The sequence below is a fragment of the Giraffa tippelskirchi genome, chromosome 5, assembly GCF_054371585.1.
Source record: "Giraffa tippelskirchi isolate mGirTip1 chromosome 5, T2T-mGirTip1v1.2.pri, whole genome shotgun sequence".
NCBI classification, from domain to species: Eukaryota; Metazoa; Chordata; class Mammalia; order Artiodactyla; family Giraffidae; genus Giraffa; species Giraffa tippelskirchi.
In genome coordinates, this window is record NC_137279.1 from 170,982,258 (window position 1) to 171,008,307 (window position 26,050).

At 38.3% G+C, this 26,050-nt stretch overlaps 1 protein-coding gene and 1 long non-coding RNA gene across 11 annotated transcripts in view; one reads left to right on the forward strand and one right to left on the reverse strand.

Moving 5' to 3' along the window:
• The window catches only part of LOC145504408 (BEN domain-containing protein 5), a 1,377,102-nt gene that overhangs the window by 372,930 nt on the left and 978,122 nt on the right, over positions 1-26,050 (forward strand). The gene's annotated exons all lie outside the window — the stretch shown is intronic.
• The window catches only part of LOC145504411 (uncharacterized), a 30,144-nt gene that overhangs the window by 2,499 nt on the left and 1,595 nt on the right, over positions 1-26,050 (reverse strand). The window contains exons 2-6 of the long non-coding RNA XR_014052192.1: positions 10,849-11,053; positions 8,017-9,027; positions 7,391-7,522; positions 4,579-4,721; positions 3,611-3,655 (exon numbers count right to left, since the gene is read on the reverse strand). This is a non-coding gene — a long non-coding RNA (uncharacterized LOC145504411). The remainder of the gene's footprint in view (positions 1-3,610; positions 3,656-4,578; positions 4,722-7,390; positions 7,523-8,016; positions 9,028-10,848; positions 11,054-26,050) is intronic.

Below are 26,050 nucleotides of genomic sequence, written 5' to 3' on the forward strand. Positions count from 1 at the left end.
TAATATTTTCTTTTTTCCATTTGATATCTTTCTTTGTCAATCTTGGGAAAGGTTGGTCAATATTATTGATCTTTTTGAAGAACCAGCTCTTTGTCTCATTAATTTTCTCTCATTTTTTTCGTTTTAGTGTCATTTACTTATTCTTATTTCCTTACTTTTTCTTGTTTTGGTTTAAAATTTTGCTTATTTTCTAGTTCATGAGGTCAAAGCTTAAGTTATTGATCTGAAACTTTTCCTCTTTTCTAATGTGTGTATTTAGTGTTATAAAATTTCCTTTCAACATTGCTTTAGCTATGTCTCACAAATTTTGATAAGGTCTATTTTCATTTCATTCAGTGAAATATATTTTTAAAAAGTTTCTCTTGAGATGTTCTTTTAGTCCTATAGATTATTTATAAATTTCTTATTTCATTTTTAATTTATTTGGAGATTTTCCTGTTATCTTCTTATATATGATTTCTAGTTTAGTTCCATTTTGGTCAAAGAAGAACACAGTATGATTCCAATTCTTTTAAATTTGATAAAATTTGTTTTATATGCCAGTAGATTGTCTATCTTTGTATCTTTGTACACACTATATAATGGTATTTATTCTACTATTATCTGATAGAGTGTTCTATAAACGTCCATTTGGGGTTCTGTTAATTGCTGACATTACTGAGTTCTGTGTTGATTTTCTATCATTGTTGTATTTTTGAAATATCCAACTGTAATTGTGGATACTTCTATTTCTCCTTTCAATTCTACTTTTTGTTCTATCCTATTTCTTCTTTCAGCTTTTGCTTTACTTACTGAAGATTTTTTAGTTGGTACATGAACATTTATATTTATATTACTCTGCCTCTTCAGTAGATTGACCCCTTAACGTTGTATGGTAATGTTCTCCATCTCTGACAATTTTATTTGCCCTGAAATGTACTTTATCTGAAATTGATAGAGCTACTCCTGGTTCCTTTAAATTACTATTTGCATTATATATGTGTGTGTGTGTGTGTGTGTGCGTGTGTGTGTATGTGTGTGTATTCTATCCTATTTTCTTCAGGCTGCCCATATTGTTATATTCAGAATTTCTTATAGACACTGTATGGTTAGGTCATGTTTCCTGATCCACTCTGCCAGTCTCTGTCTCCGCAAAACTACTGACACCATCCATTTAGGAGGAGGGTGGACTACTCAGTGTGCCAGAGTTAGTAAGAGCCCATGCCCCTACCTTCCTCTGTCTCAGCTGAAACCACTGTTGGTAAGTGGGTAAGAGGCTCATTACTGCTAAGAAATATTGAAAATATCAACTCCTTACTGAGCCTTCTATGATACTACTCTTGAAGTGGAGTTAGAGTACCTTGCTAACCTTGGAGAAGATGGAAATCTAGGCTTCTTACTATGCCTTTGTTGGCATAGATGGAATATGTCCACAATTTTTTCTGTAGTGTTTGGCTATAGTAGAGCATTTACTTTCTAAAAGTTTTTTGAGTGGTTAGGCTGCCTTTTTCCTAGTCCTCTGTCTAGAGAGAATAGATTTCTGTTGGGATTTCTTCATTTGCATTTATTGTCCTTTCGGGGATTTTGGCTTCTCTAGCACATATTCTGGCATATATGAGGCAATAAGAAAGCCCATGGCATCCACCCCCTTGTCGTTCTCTGAGTCCTGTCAATCTTCTGCTTTCCCCACTTAAGAGTGTTCTTATATTTGTTCTATGTATAATGTCAAGTATTATTAATTGTATTTAGCAGGAGAATTAGAGAAACATATGAAAATCGTCTTCCTGGAAGCAAAAGTTCAGATTTTTTTTAAGGCTTTTGAATGTTTGAAGAAGAGCAAGATTGAAAGTAAAGAGATCATTTACAAGATTCTGCATAGGAAAAAAAAATAAGCTTGGTGACAAAAAAATGATTCTGAAAAATGTGCAAAATAGTGTAAATGGGATTGTGGAGATGCTCACAGGGACAAAAAATTGTTTAAACACAAGATAGCTTATTACATTTAAAAACTAGACATAGCTCTGAGATTCCTAGTTACCAATACAGAAGTAATATAACAACATTTCCCTCATGTATTTAACAGGAAAAAACAGATCTGTTAAATGAAAAAGAAGTTTTCCCTAGCCCCACATTCTAGGAGGGATTATTATTGTGTATTCCTTGTAAAAGAGAATTGTTTAAATTCATGGTTGGATATCTTTAGTATTTTGCAAAAATATTAGAATGTTTCTGATAGGTAAGCATTTCTTATACTAACCATCTATAGAAAATGAAGGCGTAACCTATATTTGGTCATGATACTTCTAGTAGTAGTTAAGCTAATAAAATTCAAGTATATTGTTTTTGGGTACTTATTGTGTAGGGAGTCAGAGGAATGGATAGCAAATTAGTTCCTCTTGTCTTTTTCAAATACTAGATATCTTAGTTGTTTGTCATGAGTGTTTGGCAAGGTTGAATTGCCATATATTTTCAATTTAGTCTCTTTGATTAGTGCATGAAGTGAGTATAATCTGGTATGTTATCTCATGAATATCCATAGTATGTGTTTGATAAAGGAATTATTATAATACTGATATATTTAGAACATAATTCTCAAGTTAAATAAATGCTTTCCAGAAAAAATAAAGTTTTTATTTATAGAGAATGTTATGGATAAAGTGTATTGGGAGAAAAATAACATTATAGAATACCTACTATGAATGAGATATTGTTCTACACAGCCTATGTATATTACTCTTAATTTATAACTCTGTGATGTAACTTTTATTATTCCCATTTTATAGATAGAGAGACGAGACTGACCAACCAGGGGAAGTTAAATCTTTTGCTCGAGGACATATAGCTGGGTTGTGTCAGATTTGGGATTCTATATTCAATCCATCTCCTTTTCTTCCCCTTATATGAATCATATGTTTCAACCAGTCTGCTTTATTGAAGGTGAAATGGAAAGAGAAAACAAATGTGAAATATTTGATAAGGAAGTGAATGGAAGTGAGAACACAAATCAATGAGTTCAGCTTCTCAGAGGCAGTTTAAATGGAAATTATGACAAAGGAGTTTGCAAGAGCTGGTTCAATGGTAACTTAATCTTTCTGTGAATTTAATTTTTACAACCTATATTTGGTTTAGCAAGAATCATCAATTATTTGTAGTACTTAGTGCTTTATGAGATGTCAGAAAGCGTTTGGGCATTTTCTGTGTAAGTGTATATTGCCAACATATGGGTGTGTGTGTGCTCTGAAATTATTACTTTGATATGGATTAGTTAAAATATAGATCCCTTATAAGCTCAAAGGCCATCTGGGTTGGTGCAGTCTCTTATTTGATCAGTAGGGACCTCATACCATGAGAGATTAAGTGACTTGACTAAGGTTTCATAGTGACTAGCTGTAAAACTGCAACTGGAGTTCAATCTTTCTGAATCCCAGTCCAGTACTCCCTATTAAAACAGTCTAACAACTTTCAGAATAAGTCTATTTGTCTCAAGATAAGACTGCCTAATTTTAAATGTTATTTAAAATGTCCAATTCCTTATTCTTACTAGCTTAATATTTTGCAGTGCTATAATTCAATCACTGTGCTTGAAATTATGGCCTTAGAAAATACAATTGAAAAGTACCAATTGCCTTACCTAGAAGGACCTTATACGGTAAAAAGTCCACTCAACTGTGAGCTCCTAGGGAAAAGGAACATATCTCAATTATTTTCCAATTTTCAGCACTTGGCTTAGGGCCCAGATGAATTTTGGTTGAATGGGTGAATGAACGAAATTCAAAGAAGTCATAACACTATTCAGTATTAGAATTGAAAAAGACCTTTAAAAAATCATCTAGTCCAATACCTTAACTTTAAATATGAGAAAACAGACAGTATATGGCTTAATGCCATACAAGCTAAAAAATATAATGCAGTTATACATATTTTTACCATAAAAAACTGTCCCCTTTCAGGCCATATTCAGATTTCATAAGCTTGCATTGCACAATTCCAGGTGGTACTGCTCATCTTATTGTTGATGTGACTGGTACTCTCATAGATGTGTAGCTGTACATAGTGGCTCAGTACCTGAGATAGGTGTTATTGCTTCCACTTTACAAATAAGGGAACAAGCCTAAAGAGGAAGTGACTTATCCAAGATCAGATGAATTGTATATAGCAGAATCAGTATTGATCCCTGTTTTTTTTATAATTCAATACTTTCTTTCTTATAGCACTCCAGTCTGAGATATGTCATTTAATCTCCCATGCCTTACCCTATAACACATTCTAGACAACATTTAAAGCAGAAACCCACACACACTGTTTATAGATCTATTTCTGAATCTGTCTTCTTGGTTTTCAACCCTTTTCCCACTTTTCTATTTCTAGTTTTGCCTTTTCTCTATGGCTCATGCTATCTTTCCAACTACAACCTTGGCTTGCCTTCATCTTGGGTTTTGTTATACTTTTGGCTGCTTTCACAATTCAGCCTCATTCCCTGTCACCTCCTACCTTAGTTTACTCCAGCAAATGCCTTCACTGTCATGATGGGCTTTAGAGATGATGTCATTTTGTTTCTAATGTAAGACTTAACAGAATGTCCCTTGTATACTCTCCTACCTTTTCTGACTTTCCTCTTCAAGTCCTCCCTGAGAATCATCTTGCCACCTTGCACAATTTCATTCCCTGCATGCTGTCTTTGGGTGATTCATCTCTTCCTGTTACACAGGCGGGCACACCAACACCTACACACACAGGTGAATCTGCTCCAATGATATATTTTAATTTCAGATTTAGTCAGAAGTAATTAAGCCTTTCTGTAATGAGAATGGGCACTGAGTTTTAAAAATTCATGTTGTTTCATACATCCCATGCGTGGTTTGTGTCACCCTTGCTTGCAGAGTAAGAAGGAGCCCCTAGTGTAGTTAGATTAATTAATAGAAAGAGAATAAACTTAATGGAGCCAGAAAAGTGCAAAAAATGGTACTTTCCCCCCTGTATCTCGTTCAGATGGAATGGCCATCCTGGGATTGTGGCAGGGGATGGCAATTGCATTTTAATTACAGAACTGATGGTTTCGGTGCTACACCAGATGGAAGGGCCTTTTTAGAGAGTCCCACTCACCACCTCTGTCAATTTTTTTTAAATCTGATGCTGGTTAACAAAACCAGACAGGAGACAAAAGTGATGAGGTTGTGTTCTGAACCCATGGATTTTATTCCCTATTCTGTTGCTTGACTTGTGAGTTCAGTCAGATCTTGACTCCTGTGAAAAAGATGCTCCTTCAGGCACTTTAACAAATGAAGGGGAAAGGATGAGATTGGAGGAAAGGAAGGATTCTTCTTCTTCTTCCTGTATCACCCTGGTGGTTACTTTATTGCCTACAAAGCACTTTCATTTTCCATTTTATCACTTAATCATGATAATTCAGCAACAGAGGTATTATTATCCCCTTTTTAGTGAGATAAAAAAATTGAGATAGAACACTTAGCTTTTACAGGTTTAACAATGCAAATCCAGCAATGTGAATCAGTGAATTACTAGTATTAAGGCAATAATAAAGTAAAAGATTTATTTGTTCTCAAACTATTCAAAAATATAGAGTTATGGATCTAGAAGCCTTCCAACACCTCATCTTATTTGATGGAAAAGAAAACTAATATTCAAATGGTGTAATGGAGGGCAGTGTAGGACATTTGAAAAAGTATGGGCTTTGTAACTAGCACTGGAAAAGTTTTACTTCTGCGTTTATGTCTTTGGACTCAGGGAAAAAGTCCAAGCTTCACTTTACCCATTGTAAGATGAAAGATTGGACTGGTATAAACTGAAATCCCTCTAGCCTTAGATCCTATCCATCCCAGAGCCTAGACTTCTCTACATGTAGGCTAGAAATCATCTTCCTTTTTTTAATACTTCTTGTGGGTGGTAGTGGCTCATTTTGGGGAATCTAAGTTCTTAAAAATGATTCTTAACAGCATAGACTGGAAAGATGAGTCCTGAATTGTAATTAATGGAGAATAAATTTTGGGGGAATTTTTAGAATTTTGTCACACAGGAAAAAAATAGCTAGAACATTCTGGGAAGCCACAATTTACCTAGAAATTACAATAATTCAAATGTGAATCTGGGACTGATGTGAAAATTTCATTCTAAGTCACACCATATTACTCTACCAAATGTCTTGCCAAACCCTGCAACAAGGTTTTGAAATAAAGAGATGAATCATTGGAAATCAATTCTAGTGTCTTCTGCCTTCATCTTAACCATTTGACTGAGTGGTGTTTGTCCCTCAAAATCTCCCCCTTTGACTTTTTCTCCTTCAAAAAAGAATCATTTGTTATCTTCTCACTATAATTAGATGATTTGAGGAGGATAAACATCAGACCTTCACAGCTGTCAAGGCCTTGATTTATAGGAAAATTATTTGTTCTAATTATACAGAATGATTCATAGCTTATGCAAATGTGTGATTTATTACTAGACCACATCTTTTATAGGTAGGCTCCTTTCTCTTTAGTTTTTAGTAAAGTGCTTCCTAAGAATAGTAATATTATCTAGATCAAGCTACTGGATTCCTTTCATCCTTCTCCTGACAGCCTATAATAATAATGGCATGCATTCATTCAACAAAAAGTCGTTGAGCAATCTCTGTGAACAAAACACTGGGAATATAGAAATGATGGTCACTTTTGCTGATATAGAGGACATGGGAGAAGGGCATGTTCTACAGCATTTTAACATCCCTTATCTCAGGTGAGCCTCACAGCAGCCTTATAAGATAGGTAAAGTAACTCTTAAAATGAAAGTTTTATAGATGAGAAGATAGGCTCAAAGATGGCGAGTGAACTACCCAAAGTCACTTAGCTATAGTAATTACAGAACCCACTGGAATAATCCACAATTTCTGGCAACCAGTGTCAGTCTGCATGCACTCACATGTGTGTGTGACAGTGGGATTGGGCATGGAATCAGGGCTGAGGATTATTTTTCCATGTGTAAATGGATGGAAAAGGTATTAAATTTTCTCAAAATGGTTCTACACCTAATCTTCCTGACACAGAACCTTACACTCCACTTAAGGCACTGAAATCTGATATTTAACTGCCAGTGTTCTTTGGGAGGGGTGCATATCTTAATCTGTTACTTGTTATTCATTCTTCCAGTCTTTTGTTCTGTCATATAGTAAGCCTTATTAGAAATTTTCCAGTGTGTGATTTTGAAGTAGTAGCTAGGTAGAAGAAGAGTGAAAAGTGACATTTGTGGGGTGTGATAAAAACATCAGTTGGGCATGGTGTGTCTCTCTGTGGAACCCACTGGCTATCTTCAGTATTTCCATTTACTGACATACTAAACATTCTATGTTCAAGCTTCTGAGAATCACACATAGGAAAATGATATTTTTCTATTTCTGGATTGGGTATCAATGCCAAACCTCCCTTCTTTCTTCCTCTGCTGGTGTATACTTGTGTTATCTTACTAGACATTGAATTCTTTGAAGTCAGAAATGTATTCCATCTGTTTCTTCACCGTTTAATACATAGTAAGTTCTCAACAAATGAAAGATCTGGGAATGACAGAATGCATTAATGCATTGTTAAAGATGCCTTCACTTCTTTCTCTTAATACTTCCTCTGTTCTAGCCCCAGCTTAATTCCTCTTTGTTATCCAGAATCAAAGAAAGTGTACTCAGAATCTCTTCTTCAATCTAAAAAATATCAAAAAGTCTTCCTCTGCTAATTTTAAACCCTGCCAAAGGTCTCCCTATTCTCACCCTGTAACTTTCTAGTGCTAAAGAAAAAATATAAAGAAGGAGTATATTAATATGAACATAGTGCCAGTTCAGTTCAGTTCAGTCGCTCAGTCGTGTCCAACTCTTTGCGACCCTATGAACCACAGAACACCAGGCCTGCCTGTCCATCACCAACTCGCAGAGTTTACCCAAACCCATGTCCATCGAGTCGGTGATGCCATCCAGCCATCTCATCCTCTGTCATCCCTTCTCCTCCTGCCCCCAATCCTTCCCAGCATCAGGGTATTTTCCAATGAGTCAACACTTACCATGAGGTGGCCAAAGTACTGGAGTTTCAGCTTCAACATCAGTCCTTCCAATGAACACCCAGGACTGATCTTCTTTAGGATGGACTGGTTGGATCTCCTTGCAGTCTAAGGGACTCTCAAGAGTCTTCTCCAACACCACAGTTGAAAAGCATCAATTCTTCAGTGCTCAGCTTTCTTCACAGTCCAACTCTCTCACATCCATACATGACTACTGGAAAAACCATAGCCTTGACTAGATGGACCTTTGTTGGCAAAGTAATGTCTCTGTTTTTTAATATGCTATCTAGGTTGGTCATAACTTTCCTTCCAAGGAGTAAGTGTCTTTTAATTTCATGGCTGCAACCACCATCTGCAGTGATTTTGGAGCCCCCAAAAATAAAGTCTGACACTGTTTCCACTGTTCCCCATCCATTTCCCATGAAGTGATGGGACCAGATGCCATGATCTTAGTTTTCTGAATGTTGATCTTTAAGCCAACTTTTTCAATCTCCTCTGTCACTTTCATCAAGAGGCTTTTTAGTTCCTCTTCACTTTCTGCCATAAGGGTGATGTCATCTGCATATCTGAGGTTATTGATATTTCTCCTGGCAATCTTGATTCCAGCTTGTGCTTCTTCCAGCCCAGCGTTTCTCATGATGTACTCTGCATATAAGGTAAATAAGCAGGGTGACAATATACAGCCTTGAAGTACTCCTTTTCCTATTTGGAACCAGTCTGTTGTTCCATGTCCAATTCTAACTATTGCTTCCTGACCTGCATACAGGTTTCTCAAGAGGCAGGTCAGGTGGTCTGGTATTCCCATCTCTTTCAGAATTTTCCAGAGTTTATTGTGGTCCACACAGTCAAAGGCTTTGGCATAGTCAATAAAGCAGAAATAGATGTTTTTCTGGAACTCTCTTGCTTTTTCGATGATCCAGCAGATGTTGGCAATTTGATTTCCGATTCCTCTGCCTTTTCTAAAACCAGCTTGAACATCTGGAAGTTCACGGTTCACGTATTGCTGAAGTCTGGCTGGGAGAATTTTGAGCATTATTTTCTAGCGTGTGAGATGAGTGCAATTGTGCGGTAGTTTGAGCATTCTTTGGCATTGCCTTTCTCTAATCCTTTTCATTATAGGGGACTGGAATGCAAAAGTAGGAAGTCAGGAAACACCTGGAGTAACAGGCAAATTTGGCCTTGGAGTACAGAATGAAGCAGGGCAAAGGCTAATAGAGTTTTGCCAAGAGAATGCGCTGGTCATAGCAAACACCCTCTTCCAACAACACAAGAGAAGATTCTACACATGGACATCACCAGATGGTCAACACTGAAATCAGATTGATTATATATTCTTTGCAGCCAAAGATGGAGAAGCTCTATACAGTCAGCAAAAACAATACCGGGATCTGACTGTGGCTCAGGTCATGAACTCCTTATTGCCAAATTCAGACTTAAATTGAAGAAAGTAGGGAAAACCACTAGACCATTCAGGTATGACCTAAATCAAATCCCTTATGATTATACAGTGGAAGTGAGACATCGATTTAAGGGACTAGATCTGACAGACAGAGTGCTTGATGAACTATGGAGGGGGGTTCATGACATTGTACAGGAGACAGAGATCAAGACCATCCCCATGGAAAAGAAATGCAAAAAAGGAAAATGGCTGTCTGAGGAGGCCTTACAAATACCTGTGAAAAGAAGAGATGTGAAAAGCAAAGGAGGAAAGGAAAGATATTCCCATTTGAATGCAGAGTTCCAAAGAATAGCAAGGAGAGATAAGAAAGCCTTTCTCACCAATCAATGCAAAGAAATAGAGGAAAAGAACAGAATGGGAAAGGCTAGAGATCTCTTCAAGAAAATTAGAGATACCAAGGGAACATTTCACGAAAAGATGGGCTCAATAAAGGACAGAAATGGTATGGACCTAACAGAAGCAGAAGATATTAAGAAGAGGTGGCAATAATACACAGAAGAAGTGTACAAAAAAGATGTTCATGACCCAGATAATCACGATGGTGTGATCACTCACCTAGAGCCAGACATCCTGGAATGTGAAGTCAAGTGGGCCTTAGAAAGCATCGCTATGAACAAAGCTAGTGGAGGTGATGGAATTCCAGTTGAGCTATTTCAAATCCTGAAAGATGACGCTGTGAAAGTGCTGCACTCAATATGCCAGCAAATCTGGAAAACTCAGCAGTGGCCACAGGACTGGAAAAGGTCAGTTTTCATCCCAGTCCCAAAGAACACAGTGTAACCTTGGATAAATCACTTAGCTCCCTGAAACTCAGTTTCTTTTTCTGTGAAATAGTAACAATCTCTACTCTTGGATTGTCTTTGTAAGCAAATGAGGTCTATGTTGCCAACTTCTATTTAAAATTTACCCTAGGAAATTTCAGGAAGTTTTCTCTGACCTGGTTGCTTTCTCATTTTTTCAGTTGCCTGGTTTCCCTGTGTTTGATACTTACTTTTGTTCTCTGATTTAATTTACCTTTCTCCTCTTATACACAGTGGAATTTTAGAGTGTCTCTTATTAATCTTTATGTTCAGTAATATTCATCCAACATATGTTTATTGAGCACCTGTTATGTGTCAGACATTGTGCCAGATGTTGAGAGTTCAGCATGCAGTAAGACCAATGCAGTCTCTGCTCTGAGGAGTTACAGTATTTAGTTTACATTCAGCACAGAACAGGACTAAGTATTTGTTGGATGAGTTAATGAAAAATGAATGAATGCATAAATCAGTTAAACAATTTAGTAACTGTAGAGAGCTATTTGGATGTTAGCTATTTATACTCTTAAGTAAATTCAGTTGGGATAAGGATTTCTTTCAATGTTTAATATAACTTACCAGAGTTTTCTTTAAATTGATGTGGCATTCCCCATCCTTGTGGTTTGTTTATCATCTGAGAATTAGGTTAGACAGAATCCTTTTCCTAGTGTAATCAGTCACCATATCCTTTCCTAACTAATATCTTTCTTTACTGATAATGTTTGAATTTTGGATGAGAGAAAGCCTCAGAAAGCAAGTGAGCAGGACAAACATCTTTCTTTTCCTAAGATAAAAAAAAAAATTATCAATAGTAATAAAGTTAGCTCTGTGAACACCCAGCTCCTGGGTCTCTAATTTTTGTTTGAAAGTTAGCATTTCAAATTCATGGTAAAAAATTAGGTTGGTCATATAATTTATATTTCAAACCTGAAATTTTAATGAAGGAGTACTACTGATAATTATGCTAGGATAACTCTATGCATAAACTAAGATTGTCCTTGGTAAACCAGGATACATATGTTCTCCGTAGTAATAGCATAGTACCAAACATGAGTTAAGGGTTTGAACCCATGGGCCAAAGTGGGTTCAGTCCTGACTCTGAAATTTAATGTTAGTATAACCTTGGACAAGTTGCTTGAACTCTCTACACTTGTTTATCTATTTATAAAATAAAGTTACTGAATATATCTTCTGTGTATATGGCATTAACTGAGATACACATAAAGCTGCCTAACACAACCTGACATATAGTAGATACTCAAACAATATGTTTCCTTTCTTTTTAATTCTTGTAGTAGCAGCTCTGGCATTAACTCAATCTATGATCTTGGAAAGTGTCTCCCATTTTCTCATCAGTGAAATGGTGGGGTTGGAATACTTGATCTCTCTGTACTCTAGTCATTTTTCCCATTTCAAATAATCTTGTTGCCATAAACCTCCTCATTATCTTGGGAATCTTAATATCTGTAGAATATGTCTCAGATACACATGATATAAAAAACAGCCCCCAAATCCTGCAGCAGGCTATCACACCTTTAAGTTTAGAAGTTACGATTGTCACATTAGGGGGCCCTTCTCAGCCGTCAGTCACATTCTATGCTCCTCTCTCAGAACTAATATAGTCAAAGATGATAACTCTTGAATATACAACCTTGTTGCAGCACAAAAAAATGGGATATTCAAGAGTGACACAAAATAGTCTTTTTAATACCTTCTAATACTTTTAATCCAAGCTTTAAGCTATTTGTTGAATGAAGAGCTTGTCAGAACTGATCCATTACCCTCTGAGAATTCTCTTTTCCATATTAAATAACTCAGATTCTTTCAACTGACCCTTCTAAGGATGTGCTGAAGGTGTGTTACTCAGTCAATGATGGTTCCCTTTGTTGGAATCTAGTCAACTGACCTCCATTTCATTTGAAGTGCGGTTACTCTCTTACCAATCTGTCACAAAATCTTATTGATTCTACATCCTTAAACTTGTTGAAACTGTCCCTCTTCCCTGTTTCCTCTGCTCCACAGTTATGTTTAGTTAAAATCAACAGTTATGAACATTTATTAAATGCTACTACTAGGCAGTGAAGACACAAAGATGGAAAAGACAGTCCTAGCCTTCAAGGAGCTATTGTTTCTTAATGTTAGAGCTTGAAATAGCATTGGCATTCATCTAACTGCCTGATTATATAAACAAGGAATTTGAGACTCAGAAAGGGAAAGTGACTGGTATTAAATCACACAGATTAATAGACTGCAGAGCTAAGTCTAGGATCCAGATTTTTTGACCCTCCACTTAAGGATCATTTCCTCTTTACCACTGTAAATTTGAAAATCTTAATACCCAGTATCATTAATATCATAGTTAACATTTTATGTAGTACTTTAGGGTTTACAGTTTCATACCAGCCATCTAATTTAACCCTTATAATTCCCCTACAAGGATTTATTATTATTAATCATGCTAACTGAATCTCGGAGAGGTTAGGTAGCTTGTTTTGGTGTAAGTCCTGAAACTTAAGACTCCAAATCCATTATTTTTTGGTATACCATACTTCTTTTTGTTGGCACAAATAGGGATTATACTGTGACTGACAAGTGCTGGGGAACAGAGATGTTTAAGCCATGAATCCTACTTTTGGAGAGTATAATCTACACAGATCATCCACTGAAATTAGTAGCCATGCCAGGAGCTGTGTAGGGGCTTCCTAGAACTGTTATAGCCTCTAAAGATTGCTGTAGATAACCCCTTAATTTTAGAAACAGCAACAATAAAAGCTCTAAGTTACTTAGTTTTGATAAGGCAACAAATGAAATTTTTACCAAATTAATCTAAGGTTACTTGAGGAAAATTGGAAGGTAAAGTTATTCCATGTTAGCATTGGATTTTGTCATATATATAACAAACGTTCACAGCCATTGTGGTCCAATACAGAGAAGTGACTTTTTCAAGGCCTTATAGCAGGAAGTTGACAGGAAAAAAAAAGGTTAAAAATAAATTATAGGAATCATTTAGAATGCAGTAACTGACTAAAATGCCTTAAAATTTCAACTCAAGACCCTGAAGGAGCTGCATACAGAGAGTAAAATGTGCCTCATTAAGCAGCAGCTTTCAAAGAGCCTCTTGAACCTCTCTAAATGAGAGAGGCCTTGCAGTTGCTCAAGCATGCAGTGACTAGTTGTCTAAAATCCTCATCAGATGCAGATTTGAAGACAGAAGAGAAGACTTGGTGAGGGCTCTGTTGAAATTCTGTGTTTAGGTCTGATGTTGAGGGAGTTCCTCTCCAAGCCAAAGGGAGGAATCCTTAGGCTGAGTTTCACAGGCATTCATCACTTCCTGGTGCTCAGTGAATCGAGTTCCAAACTAAAGACTTGAAACATGAGGGTGAATAAAAAGAATGGACTGTTTATTTAAAAGAAAAGCAGGACTTCAGTGTTTGTATCTTTAATTGATTGATCTGTGTTGGAAGAATGGTTTATATACATATATGCAACTCTTTTTTTAAAGATTCTATTCCCATATAGGCCATTACAAAGTACTGAGTAGAGTTCCCTGTGCTATACAGCAGGTTTTCATTAGTTATCTATTTTGTATGTAGTAGTGTGTGTATGTCAGTCACTTTGCTGTACACCTGACCAAGACATGTGTGCATGCCATGTCACTTGAGTTGTGTACAACTCTGTGCAGCCCTATGGACTGTAGCCTGCCAGGCTCCTCTGTCCTTGGGATTCTCCAGGCAAGAATACTGGACTGGGTTGCAATGCCATCCTCCAGCCTGAAACCAATACAACATTGTAAATCAGCTGTAGTCTAAGAATTTTTTTTTTTAAAGAACCATCTGAATGTCAACCAGTAGGCTCAGGTTGTCAGTTGGTGATATATTTATAAACAAGTCAAAGTCCCTGTCCTTGTTATCTTGGGATATAAAAGAAAAGAAACATAAAGAAAAGAAAGAAAGCTATAAAGAAAAGAAACAAGGTAAGGAATAGAGAATTATGGTTGAGTGTGTGGGAGGGGAACTGTTTTGACTCAGTTGGAACCTGAAGGCATCCATGAGGAGGTAGAATAAGGGCAGCATCCTGACTAATGGGAAAGAATGACTGGTGGGAAGATGTGAGCACAGAGTATGTTCAGAGAGTATTTGTGGTTGTTCAGTCACTCAGTCATGTCCAACTCTTTGCAATTCCATGGACTACAGCACACTAGGCCTCCCTCTCCTTCACCATCGCCTGGAGTTTGCTCAAATTCATGTCCATTGAGTCGGTGATGCCATCCAAGCATGTCATCCTCTGTTGTCCCCTTCTCTGTCTTCAATCTTTCCCAGCATCAGGGTCTTTTCCAATGAGTCAGTTCTTCACATCAGGTTGCCAAAGGATTGGAGTTTCAGCTTTAGCATCAGTCCTTCCAATGAATATTCAGGACTGATTTCCTTTAGGATGGACTGGTTGGATCTCCTTGCAGTCCAAGGGACTCTCAAGAGTCTTCTCTCCATGTATATTACCGTATGTGAAATAGATTGCCAGTCCAGGTTCGATGCATGAGACAGGATGCTCAGGGCTGGTGAGCTGGAAGGGCCCTGAGGGATGGAATGGGGAGGGAAGAGGTAGGGGTGTTCAGGATGGGGGACCCAAGTACACCCATGGCTGACTCATGTCAATGTATGGCAAAAAACACTACAGTACTGTAAAGTAATTAGCTCCAATTAAAATAAATTTTAAAAAAAGAGTCTTCTCCAACACCACAGTTCAAAAGCATCAGTTCTTTGGTGCTCAGCTTTCTTTATGGTCCAACTCTCACATCCATATATGACTATTTGAAAAACCATAGCTTTGACTAGACGGACCTTTGTTGGCAAGGTAATGTCTCTGCTTTTTGATATGCTGTCTAGGTTGGTCATAACTTTTCTTCCAAGAAGCAAGTGTCTTTTAATTTCATGGCTGTAGTCACCATCTGCAGTGATATTTGGAGCCCAAGAAAATAATGTCTGTCAGTCTTTCCATTGTTACCACATCTGTTTGCCATAAAGTGATGGGATCGGATGCCACGATCTTAGTTTTTTGAATGTTGAATTTTAAGTCAGCTTTTTCACTCTCCTCTTTCACTTTCATCAAGAAGCTCTTTAGTTCCTCTTCACTTTCTGTAATAAGGGTAGTGTCATCTGCATTTCTGAGGTTATTGATATTTCTCCCAGCAATCTTGATTCCAGCTTGTGCTTCATCCTGCATGGCATTTCACATGATGTACACTGCATAGAAGTTAAATAAGCAGAGTGACAATATATAGCCTTGACGTACTCCTTTCCCAATTTGGAACCAGATCGTTGTTCCATGTACAGTTCTAAGTGTTGTTCTTGACCTGCATACAGATTTCTCAGGAGGCCAATAAGGTGGCCTGGGATTCCCGTCTCTTTAAGAATTTTCCACAGTTTGTTGTGATCCACACAGTCAAAGGCTTTAATGTAGTCAATGAAGCAGAAGTAGATGTTTTTCTGGAATTGTCTTGTTTTTCCTATGATCCTACGAATGTTGGCAATTTGATTTCTGGTTCCTCTGCCTTTTCTAAATTGATATCTGGAAGTTTTCAGTTCATGTATTGTTGAAGCCTGGCTTGGAGAATTTTGAGCATTACTTTGCTAGAGTGTGAGATGAATGCAATTGTGCAGTGGTTTGAACATTCTTTGGCACTGACTTTCTTTGGGATTGGAATGAAAACTGATCTTTTCCAGTCCTGTGGCTAGTGGTGAGTTTTCCAAATTTGCTGGCATATTGAGTGCAGCACTTTAATAGCATCATCTTTTAGGCTTGCGAGATATGATTTTGACCTGTTAAAAAACTTAAGCCAGTGTGGTTGAGTACAGCGAGGAGGGGAGAGTGGTAAGACCTGAGATGTAAGAACCTGGCATATAAGAGTGTAAGAACCAGACCAGATAATAATAGAGGATTTCTAGGTGACAGTATGGAATATAAATTTTTCTCTTAGAGCAGTAGAAAGCTAGACATGACCTGATTTATAATGCAAAGCAAATGGGACAAGAGTGGCATAGGAAGGCCAGTTTGGAGACCATTTCTGCCTTCTGTGAGAGAGAAAAGAGCAACTAGAGAAGCAATGGAGATGGTAAGAAGTTGCTCAATTTGAGTTATATGAAGAGAATGAAGTTAAAGGAAATCTAGAGGGAGTGCTAGAATTAAGACTGTAATAACTATGATCAGACAAAATAACTAATATTTATAGTGGTATGTCTTTTGCAAAGCTCTTTTTTAAAGTGGCATCTCATTTTAACCTGTTAGATATTTTGCCCCAGTTTTATAGATGAAGTAATCCAGGATTAGAGATATTACATAATTTTCTTGAAGTCAGTCAAGCCTGGCAGAATCTAAATGTGACACGGATCCACCTGTCTCTAAATTGTGTGGTCTTATCTCTGTATGTCAAGACATCAGATATATGTATATATGCATACATATATGCATATGCATTAGAAAGAGAGTAAGGGTAGTGGTTCAACACAAAGCTTTGACAACAGGCTCCCTGTATTTGTAACCACTTTTTAGCTGGGTGATCTAGGAATAATACTTAACTTCTTATTAAAACTGAAGAAATAAATTTATCAACTCTGGTGGGCTGATTCTGCCAGAAAATACCTTAGTTCAGAACTTGCCACAGAGAAGGCACTCAACTGATATTAGCCAAGAAGATTATGCACATTTTCTATAGCAAGATGGTAAATTCATACATATTCAGATATGTCATACTAATCACCAAGTTACTTTGACTTTGATAACATCAGGTACATACAACAACTACAGAGTCCATTGTATACTTGAGCACCTTAGAAGACTCAGACCTCGTTAATGACTGGGACCATGTTATACTGACTCCTAGAACCCTCACCTCCCACCCCAATATCTAGCATATATTGTATCAGTTCAGTTCAGTTGAGTTGCTCAGTCATGTCCGACTCTTTTCGACCCTATGGACTGCAGCACGCTAGGCTTCGTGTCCATCACCAACTCCCGGAGCCTACTCAAACTCATGTCCATCGCGTTGGTGATGACAGCCAACCATCTCATCCTCTGTTGTCCCCTTCTCCTCCTGCCTTCAGTCTTTCCCAGCATACAGGTCTTTTCCAGTGAGTTGGTTCTTCACATCAGGTGGCCAAAGGATTGGAGTTTCAGCTTCAGCATCAGTCCTTCCAATGAATATTAAAGACTGATTTCCTTTATGATTGACTGGTTGAAACTCCTTGCAGCCCAAGGGACTCTCAAGAGTCTTCTCCAACACCACAGTTCAAAAGCATCAATTCTTCGGCACTCAGCTTTCTTCACTGGAGAAGGAAATGGCAACCCACTCCAGTGTTCTTGCCTGGAGAATCCCAGGGATGGTGGAGCCTGCTGGGCTGCCGTCTATGAGGTCGCACAGAGTCGGACATGACTGAAGCGACTTAACAGCAGCAGGAGCAGCTTTCTTCATAGTCCATCTGTCACATCCATACACGACTACTGGAAAAACCATAGTTTTGATTAGACAGACCTTTGTTGGTAAAGTAATGTCTCTGCTTTTTAATATGCTGTCTAGATTGGCCCTAGCTTTTCTTCCAAGGAGCAAGCGTCTTTTAATTTCATGACTGCAGTCACCATCAGCAGTGATTTTGGAGCACCCCCCCCCAAAGTCTCTCACTGTTACCATTGTTTCTGCAACTATTTTCCATGAAGTGATGAGCCCAGATGCCATGATCTTAGTTTTCTGAATGTTGAGCTTTAAGCAAACTTTTTCACTTTCTTCTTTCACTTTGATCTAGAGGCTCTTTAGTTCTTCTTTGCTTTCTGCCATAAGGGTGGTGTCATCTGCATATCTGAGGTTATTGATATTTCTCCTGGCAATCTTGATTCCAGCTTGTGCTTCACCCAGCCTGGCATTTCGCTGCATGATTTACTCTGCATATAAGTTAAATAAGCAGGGTGACAATATGCAGCCTTGACATACTCCTTTCCCAATCTGGAATCAGTCCATTGTTCCATGTCCAGTTCTAACTGTTACTTCTTAACCTGCATACAGACTTCTCAGGAGGCAGGTAAGTTCAGTTCAGTCACTCAGTCATGTCCGACTTTTTGCAACCCCATGAATTGCAGCACGCCAGGCCTCTCTGTCCATCACCAACTCCTGGAGTCTACCCAAACCCATGTCCATCGAGTCAGTGATGCCATCCAACCATCTCATCCTCTGTCGTCCCCTTCTCCTCCTGCCCCCAATCCTACCCAGCCTTAGGGTCTTTTCCAATGAGTCAACTCTTCGCATGAGGTGGCCAAAGTATTGGAGTTTCAGCTTCAACATCAGTCCTTCCAATGAACACCCAGGACTGATCTCCTTTAGGATGGATTGATTGGATCTCCTTGCAGTTCAAGGGACTCTCAAGAGTCTTCTCCAACACCACAGTTCAAAAGCATCAATTCTTCGGTGCTCAGCTTTCTTCACCGTCCAACTCTCACATCCATACATGACCACTGGAAAAACCATAGCCTTGACTAGACGGACTTTTGTTGGCAAAGTAATGTCTGTGCTTTTAAATATGCTATCTAGGTTGGCCATAACCTTCCTTCCAAGGAGTAAGCGTCTTTTAATTTCATGGCTGCAATCACCATCAGCAGTGATTTTGGAGCCCCAAAAAATAAAGTCTGACACTGTTTCCACTGTTTTCCCATCTATTTCCCATGAAGTGATGGGATCAGATGCCATGATCTTAGTTTTCTGAACGTTGAGCTTTAAGCCAACTTTTTCACTCTCCTCTTTCACTTTCATCAAGAGGCTCTTTAGTTCCTCTTCACTTTCTGCCATAAGGATGGTTTCATCTGCATATCTGAGGTTATTGATATTTCTCCTGGCAATCTTGATTCCAGCTTGTGTTTCCTCCAGCCCAGCATTTCTCATGATGTACTCTGCATATAAGTTAAATAAGCAGGGTGACAATATACAGCCTTGACATACTCTTTTTCCTATTTGGAACCATTCTGTTGTTCCATGTCGAGTTCTAACTGTTGCTTCCTGACCTGCATACAGGTTTCTCAAGAGACAGGTCAGATGGCCTGGTATTCCCATCTCTTGAAGAATTTTCCACAGTTTGTTGTGATCCACACAGTCAAAGGTTTTGGCATAGTCAATAAAGCAAAAGTAGTTTTTCTGGAACTCTGTAAGATGACGGAGGAATAGGACATGGAGAGCACTTTCTCTGCCACAAATTCATCAAAAGATCATTAGATTACTGAGCAACTTCCAGAAAACAACTTCTGAACATTGGTTGGGGACACCAGGCACCCAGAAAGGCAGCCCATTCTCTTCAAAAGTAGGTAGGACAAAGTATATATTTTATATATTGCCTTATTAAGTAGTTAATCATTTGAATTCATTTGAAGAGGAAGTATAGTTTTCCTCTATTAGTTTTGTGATATAATTTGAGGGACAAAAGAAAACCCCCAAATTCCAACCCAAATCATCTCACTGTTAAGCTTCCACCATGGAGTAATAGAATCTCAGGGTTGGGAAAGTTATAGGAAATCATGGGGTATATTCACAAAGCCCTTTCCACCAAATGGGTAGAGTCTCCTTTGCAATGCCCAGCCTCTGTCTGGTTGTCTCCAATTAGAGGGAAATTCTGACTTCACAGGCAGCCTGTTCCACATTTGGCTGCTGTTATGGTGAGAAGGTACTTCCCAGTACTGACTTGGAATCAGTCTCTCTACAGCTCAGATATACAGCAAACTTTGGGAACTCTAATAAGAGCTGGGCAATGAAACAGGATCTCCAGGAGTTTACTTTGTTTCCGTTTGTCATCCAAGTGCTTTCATGATTCTCTCCTTTTTCTCAAATTATGTGGTATCATTGTCTGGCTGGGTGAGTTTCTTTTGTCACTGGTTTCTGTAGTCTTTTCTTTAAAATTCCATCTCCTCAATTTCTCATTACCAGGGTTGGAAGAAACTTCCAGATTAGGATTTAGTTTGTTCTCATATGATTCTTCTGTGCTGGCTGCTTGAATGGTGGTACTGAATAAAATAGACTCAGATTATCTTTATGATCACAGTAAGTTTTAGAAAGTCTATGGGCTGATAATTTCTAATTTAGAAAGCCTTGAAAGGAACCAAAGTGGGAGGCAGGAAACTTGGGTTTTGGTGTAACTCTGCCTTCCATTCATTATTTAACCTTGAGTAAGTCTGTCTCCCTATAGGCCTCAATTCTTTTATCTCTAAAATACCTGGGACTGAATTTAGTATTCATTATCCCTTCTCTGAGTCTATGCACAGGTTTGAAGAATATTTGAAAATTTCCATGCAGCCTCATTAATTAAGTGTTCTATATCTGATTGGGCACACTTGAGGCTGTAACTTTTTTTCATTGTTTCATTTATTGCCAAATTCTGATATAAGAGAAAATGAGAAATTTTAGTGGCAACATATCATTAACTTTATTGCACTTAAAGCATGTGAAAGATTCCATTTTATTTATTTTACTGTTTTTCTTGCTTTTAGCTAAAGTTGATTGAAGGTAGTGAGGTAGGATTGAGTAAAGAGGGCTAAGGCTCCTATTTAGAAAGATTTATGGAAAGATGTCCTTGGCAGTTGCCATATCATAGCATAACTTGATAGTTAGTTAGCTATAGTAATTCTACTGCTTTTGAAAGAATCATCATAAATGATATGTTAGTGGATAATATTTACCAACTCCTCATTGGAATTTATGGAGAAGGCAATGGCAACCCATTCCAGAACTCTTGCCTGGAAAATCCCATGGACGGAGGAGCCTGGTAGGCTGCAGTCCATGAGGTCGCAAAGAGTCGGACACAAATGAGCAACTTCACTTTCACTTTTCATTTTCATGCATTGGAGAAGGAAATGGCAACTCACTCCAGTGTTCTTGCCTGGAGAATCCCAAGGATGCAGGAGCCTGGTGGGCTGCCGTCTATGGGGTCACACAGAGTTGTACATGACTGAAGCGACTTAGCAGCAGCAGCATTGAAATTTAGAAGTTTTTTTTTTTTTTTCTCATTGTTAATGGCTTAGGAGGGGGTATAACATTATTTAAAAACCACATCTCAAAGAATGTGTCAATTAATGGTGACACTGTATGAATAAGAACCCTTAAGAAACAATCCTGTTTGGTGGCCTTAGCTGCCTCATCCATCTGTGTAGGATCAGTCATTTGTCTTTGATTCATAAACACTTATTAAGCACTGCTGCTTGCCAGGCTCACTGCTAGATGCTAAGGTTACAAAGACAAAAATGGAAGAGTTAATTCATCTTAATATGTTTTTTTCTGTATGTGTCCCTGCATGAGCATCTGCTATGTGCCTAACTGTATCAGTGGCAGTGGGAGACAGGAGAAATAAATGTCATTAAGCACTTTGGGAGGATTCTCTTCTGTGTCTCCACCACACACACAGCACAGTACCTGGCACAGAAGAAACCCTCGGCTAACACTTGGGATAGGGAATGAATTCATGAATGATAGTTCCTTTAGGGGATCCTTATCTTGTTAGTTCTGAAACTAATCCTTACTACACAGAGAGCCCACAATCAGAGGAGAAGATATTTTATATGACAAGTGCTAAGATAGAGTCATGTACATGAAGAGATAACAATTAATTCTACCATGAAGATATGAGGAAGATGAAAGAACATGGGAAAATATAGAATATGGTAAAAACACATGCTCTGTGTTCAAAGATTACCAAAGGCTCATATAATTAAGGTAAAAGTGGGGTGTAATGGGTAACAGATGGGAGAATAGCAGGAAATATCTCAGAAATACAAGTTATGCAGAGTTTCAAATGCCATAATAAGTAGTAGACCTTGACCCAGTAAGTGATGAAAACATATTAAAGAGTTTTAAGCAGAAGAATGGTATATCTTTATTTGTGTTCTACAGTTTACCCTGGCATTGGTATGAAGGGTGGATTGGAGTAGGGTAAGATTGGAGGCAGAAACATCGTTTAGTCCAGATGAAAGGTAGACTAGAACAACATCATAGGAATGGAAGAAATGGAGTCTTCCTTACATTGGAAGCCTAATCAAGCAAAAGATTTGGGCTAAAGTGAAATTAAACATGTTTTTAGAGAGAGATGAGAGAGCCAGTGGAGGGCACGTGATTGAAAATGTATGAGGGAGAGGGTATAACAGATGGAGGGTGTCCTAGGAGAGGCTAGAAGGATTGGAATCTAGGACATAAGATAAAGGGTTAGTATTGGGCAAAAGGAGAAAAGAAAAAGAAGGGCATGATCAAAAAAATGTTCTTATTACAAAAAAGACTGTCTGTGGGTCTCAATATTTTTTGTACTCAGCCACACCTCTGAGTTGTTTCAAAGACAGTGTCCAGGTTAACCAATGGGTGATACCATTTCTTTTTCATTCACTCAACAATAGTGTTTGAACACCAATTATATGCCAGTCCCTAAGCTGGACCCTGAGGGTATAGCAGTGAATCGGACCCAATCTCTAGTTACGAGAAGCTCCTAGTCTATAAGGAGAGACTGTTGTATAAATAAGTCAGGGTACTAAAATGTTACAAGTGCTTTAACAAAAATTAGAAATAATTAATCTTACCTAGGTTGGGAGGTAGGGTGAACAAAAAAGCACATAAAAGGTAGATGTTACTGTTGTTTAGTTGCTTAGTCATGTCCAACTCTTTTGTGACCCTATGAACTGTAGCCCATCATGCTCCTCTGTCCATGGAATTTCCCAGGCGAGAATAATGGAGTGGTTGCCATTTTCTTCTCCAGGGTATCTTCCTGACCCAAAGGTCAAACCCACATTTTCTGTATTGGCAGGCAGACTCTTTACCACTGAGCTACCTAGGAAGACCAAAGGCACTAGAGCTGAATTTTGAAAGTGTGACTGCCTTAATTTTTATCAGTTTAGGATAGTGTGTTTGACAGAGTTCTGAGATACTCCTCATAACTCTCTGTATCCTCTCAGGATGTACATGTCCTGGATAATTCCCTCTCCTTGAGTGTAGGTCGAATCTGTGAATTTGATTAGAAAGCACTCTCCATGATTATGTTAGGTTATATTGCAAAATGGATTTTGCAAATGTCATTAAAGTCCCAAGTCAGTTGACCTTAAAATAGGAAGATTACCTGAATGGGCCTGACCAAATTACGTGAGCATTTTAAACTTAGTTATAGAGGTCAGATGACTCAGTGGGTAACACCACAATATTCTAAAGTAATTATCCTCCAATTAAAATTAATTAATTTTAAAAAATGTGCCTGCAATTCAGGAGGCATAGGAGACACAGGTTCAATACCTGGGTCGGGAAGGTCCTTTGAAGGAGGAAATGACAACCACTCTAGTATTTTTGCCTGAAAAATCCCATGGACAGAGGAAGCTAGCAGGCAACAGTCCATGGGGTCTCAAAGAGTCAGACACAACTGAGCAAGTAAGCACGCGTGCACCTGAGGGTCAGAGGTGGAAAATGTCAGAGATTCTAAATACCACAAGGATCTGACATCAGTCAGTTCAGTTCAGTTGCTCAGTCATGTCTGACTCTTAGTGACCCCATGGACTGCAGCATGCCAGACTTCCCTGTCCATCACCAACACCTGGAGCTTGCTCAAACTCATGTCCATTGAGTCAGTGATGCCATCCAACCATCTCATCCTCTGCCATCCCCTTCTCCTCCTGCCTTCAACCTTTCCCAGAATTAGGATCTTTTCCAATGAGTTAATTCTTCTCATAAGGTGGCCAAAGTACTGGAGCTTTAGCTTCAGCATCAGTCCTTCCAATGAAAATTCAGGGTTGATTCCCTTTAGGATTGACTGTTTTGATCTTGTTGCAGTCCAAAGGACTCTCAGGAGTCTTCTCCAACACCACAATTCAAAAACATCAATTCTTTGATGCTCAGCCTTCGTTATGGTCCAACTCTCATATCAATACATGACTACTGGAAAAACTATAGCTTTGACTAGACAGGCCTTTGTCTGTATTTAATGTCTCTGCTTTTTGATATGATATCTAGGTTGGTCATAGCTTTTCTTCCAAAGAGCAAGTGTCTTTTAATTTCATGGCTGCAGTCTCCATCTGCAGTGATTTTGGAGCCCAAGAAAATAAAGTCTCTCACTCTTTCTATTGTTTCCCAATCTATTTGCCATGAAGTGATGGGACCAGATGCCTTGATCTTAGCTTTTTTGAATGTTGAATTTGAAGCCAGCTTTTTCACTCTCCTTTTTCACTTTGATCAAGAGGCTGTTTAGTTCCTCTTCACTTTCTGCCATAAGGGTGGTGTTATCTGCATATCTGAGGTTATTGATATTTCTCCCTGCAATCTTGAGTCCAACTTGTGCTTCATCCAGTCTGGCATTTCACATGATGTACTCTCCATACAAGTTAAATAAGTAAACTGACAATATACAGCCTTGATAAACTCCTTTCCCAATTTGGAACCAGACCGTTGTTCCTTGTCCTATTCTAACTGTTGCTTCTTGACCCACATACAGATTTCTTAGGAGTCAGGTAAGGTGGTCTGTTATTCCCATCTGTTGAAGAATTTTCCAGTTTGTTGTGATCCACAGAGTCAAAGGCTTTGGTGTAGTCAATGAAGCAGAAGTAGATTGATTTGAAGATGGAGGGGTCCGTGTGGCAAGAAATGTAGGTGACTTTTAGGATAGCGGCTCCCAACTGACAACCAGCAAGAAAATAGGTACCTCAGTTCTACAACCGGAAGGAACTGAATTTTGCCAGTAACAAGAATGAGCTTGAGAGCAGATTTTTCCCCAATGCCTCCAACCCAGCTTGATTTCAGCCTTGTGATATTCTGAACAGAGAATCCAGCCATGCTTTGGACATACAGAACTGTAAGCTCATAAATGAGTATTGTTTTAAGCTGCTAAGTTTGTAATAATTTGTTATACCGCAGTGGATGACTAATACAGATGGCTTTGCAACTGAGTCTCTCCTAGTGAGACTCGGAGCTTTGTTTTTCTGTGGAGTAAACATGGAATCAGGTAGATTTACTGAAAGATGTATTCTTTCCTTGCAGGTCATTTTTGTTTTATAAATAACTTTTGCCTAAAAAGGGTTGAGCCAAATATTTCTACTTTATTGTGGCCTCCAAATTAAGCTGTTCCTTTGAAAACATCTTTTTGAAATGATAAACAATTAATTTGAGGATGTTGTTTACTTTTCCTCTTATTGCTTTTTTGTAGACTCCCTGGACTATATGCTGAATGAATAACTGAATGATCCCATGAAACATTTCTGAAAAATCTGAATGAATAGTCATTACTTTTTCCAGCTATGTGGAGAACTACAACCACTTATGTAAAACTTTATGTAAAGTCAGTCTATAACTTTGACTGGTATTACCTCATCTGTTCTGTTTCCTACCTTGGACTCAATACTTTGCCCAACCGTTAAATTTTAGTGTTCCTAGGGGTTCTGTACTCGACCTTCTGTTCTTCTCACTTTACCTCATTCTCTCAGTGTTCTTATCTAATGTCATGTCTTTAAAGGCCTAAACTGATGATTTTTCAAAATTCTATCTCTAGCTTCAGATCGGAGGCTGGGTGGAACCAGGATTTAAATAAAGATCTTAGATTTTTCCAACCTAGTCTCTTCTTCCTTAATTATTCCCTCCAGAGAGTCTTATATTGAGAAGGGATTTCTAGCCAAGAAAAAAGGAAGAATTTTCTTCTTTCAAACATTTTAAATTTGAAACCAAATGTATTACTGGAAGATGGTTTCTCCAGGAAAGGTTTCATTTGTGTGGGTCTAGCTGGCAGCCAGGTGAAGTGACCAATCTGCT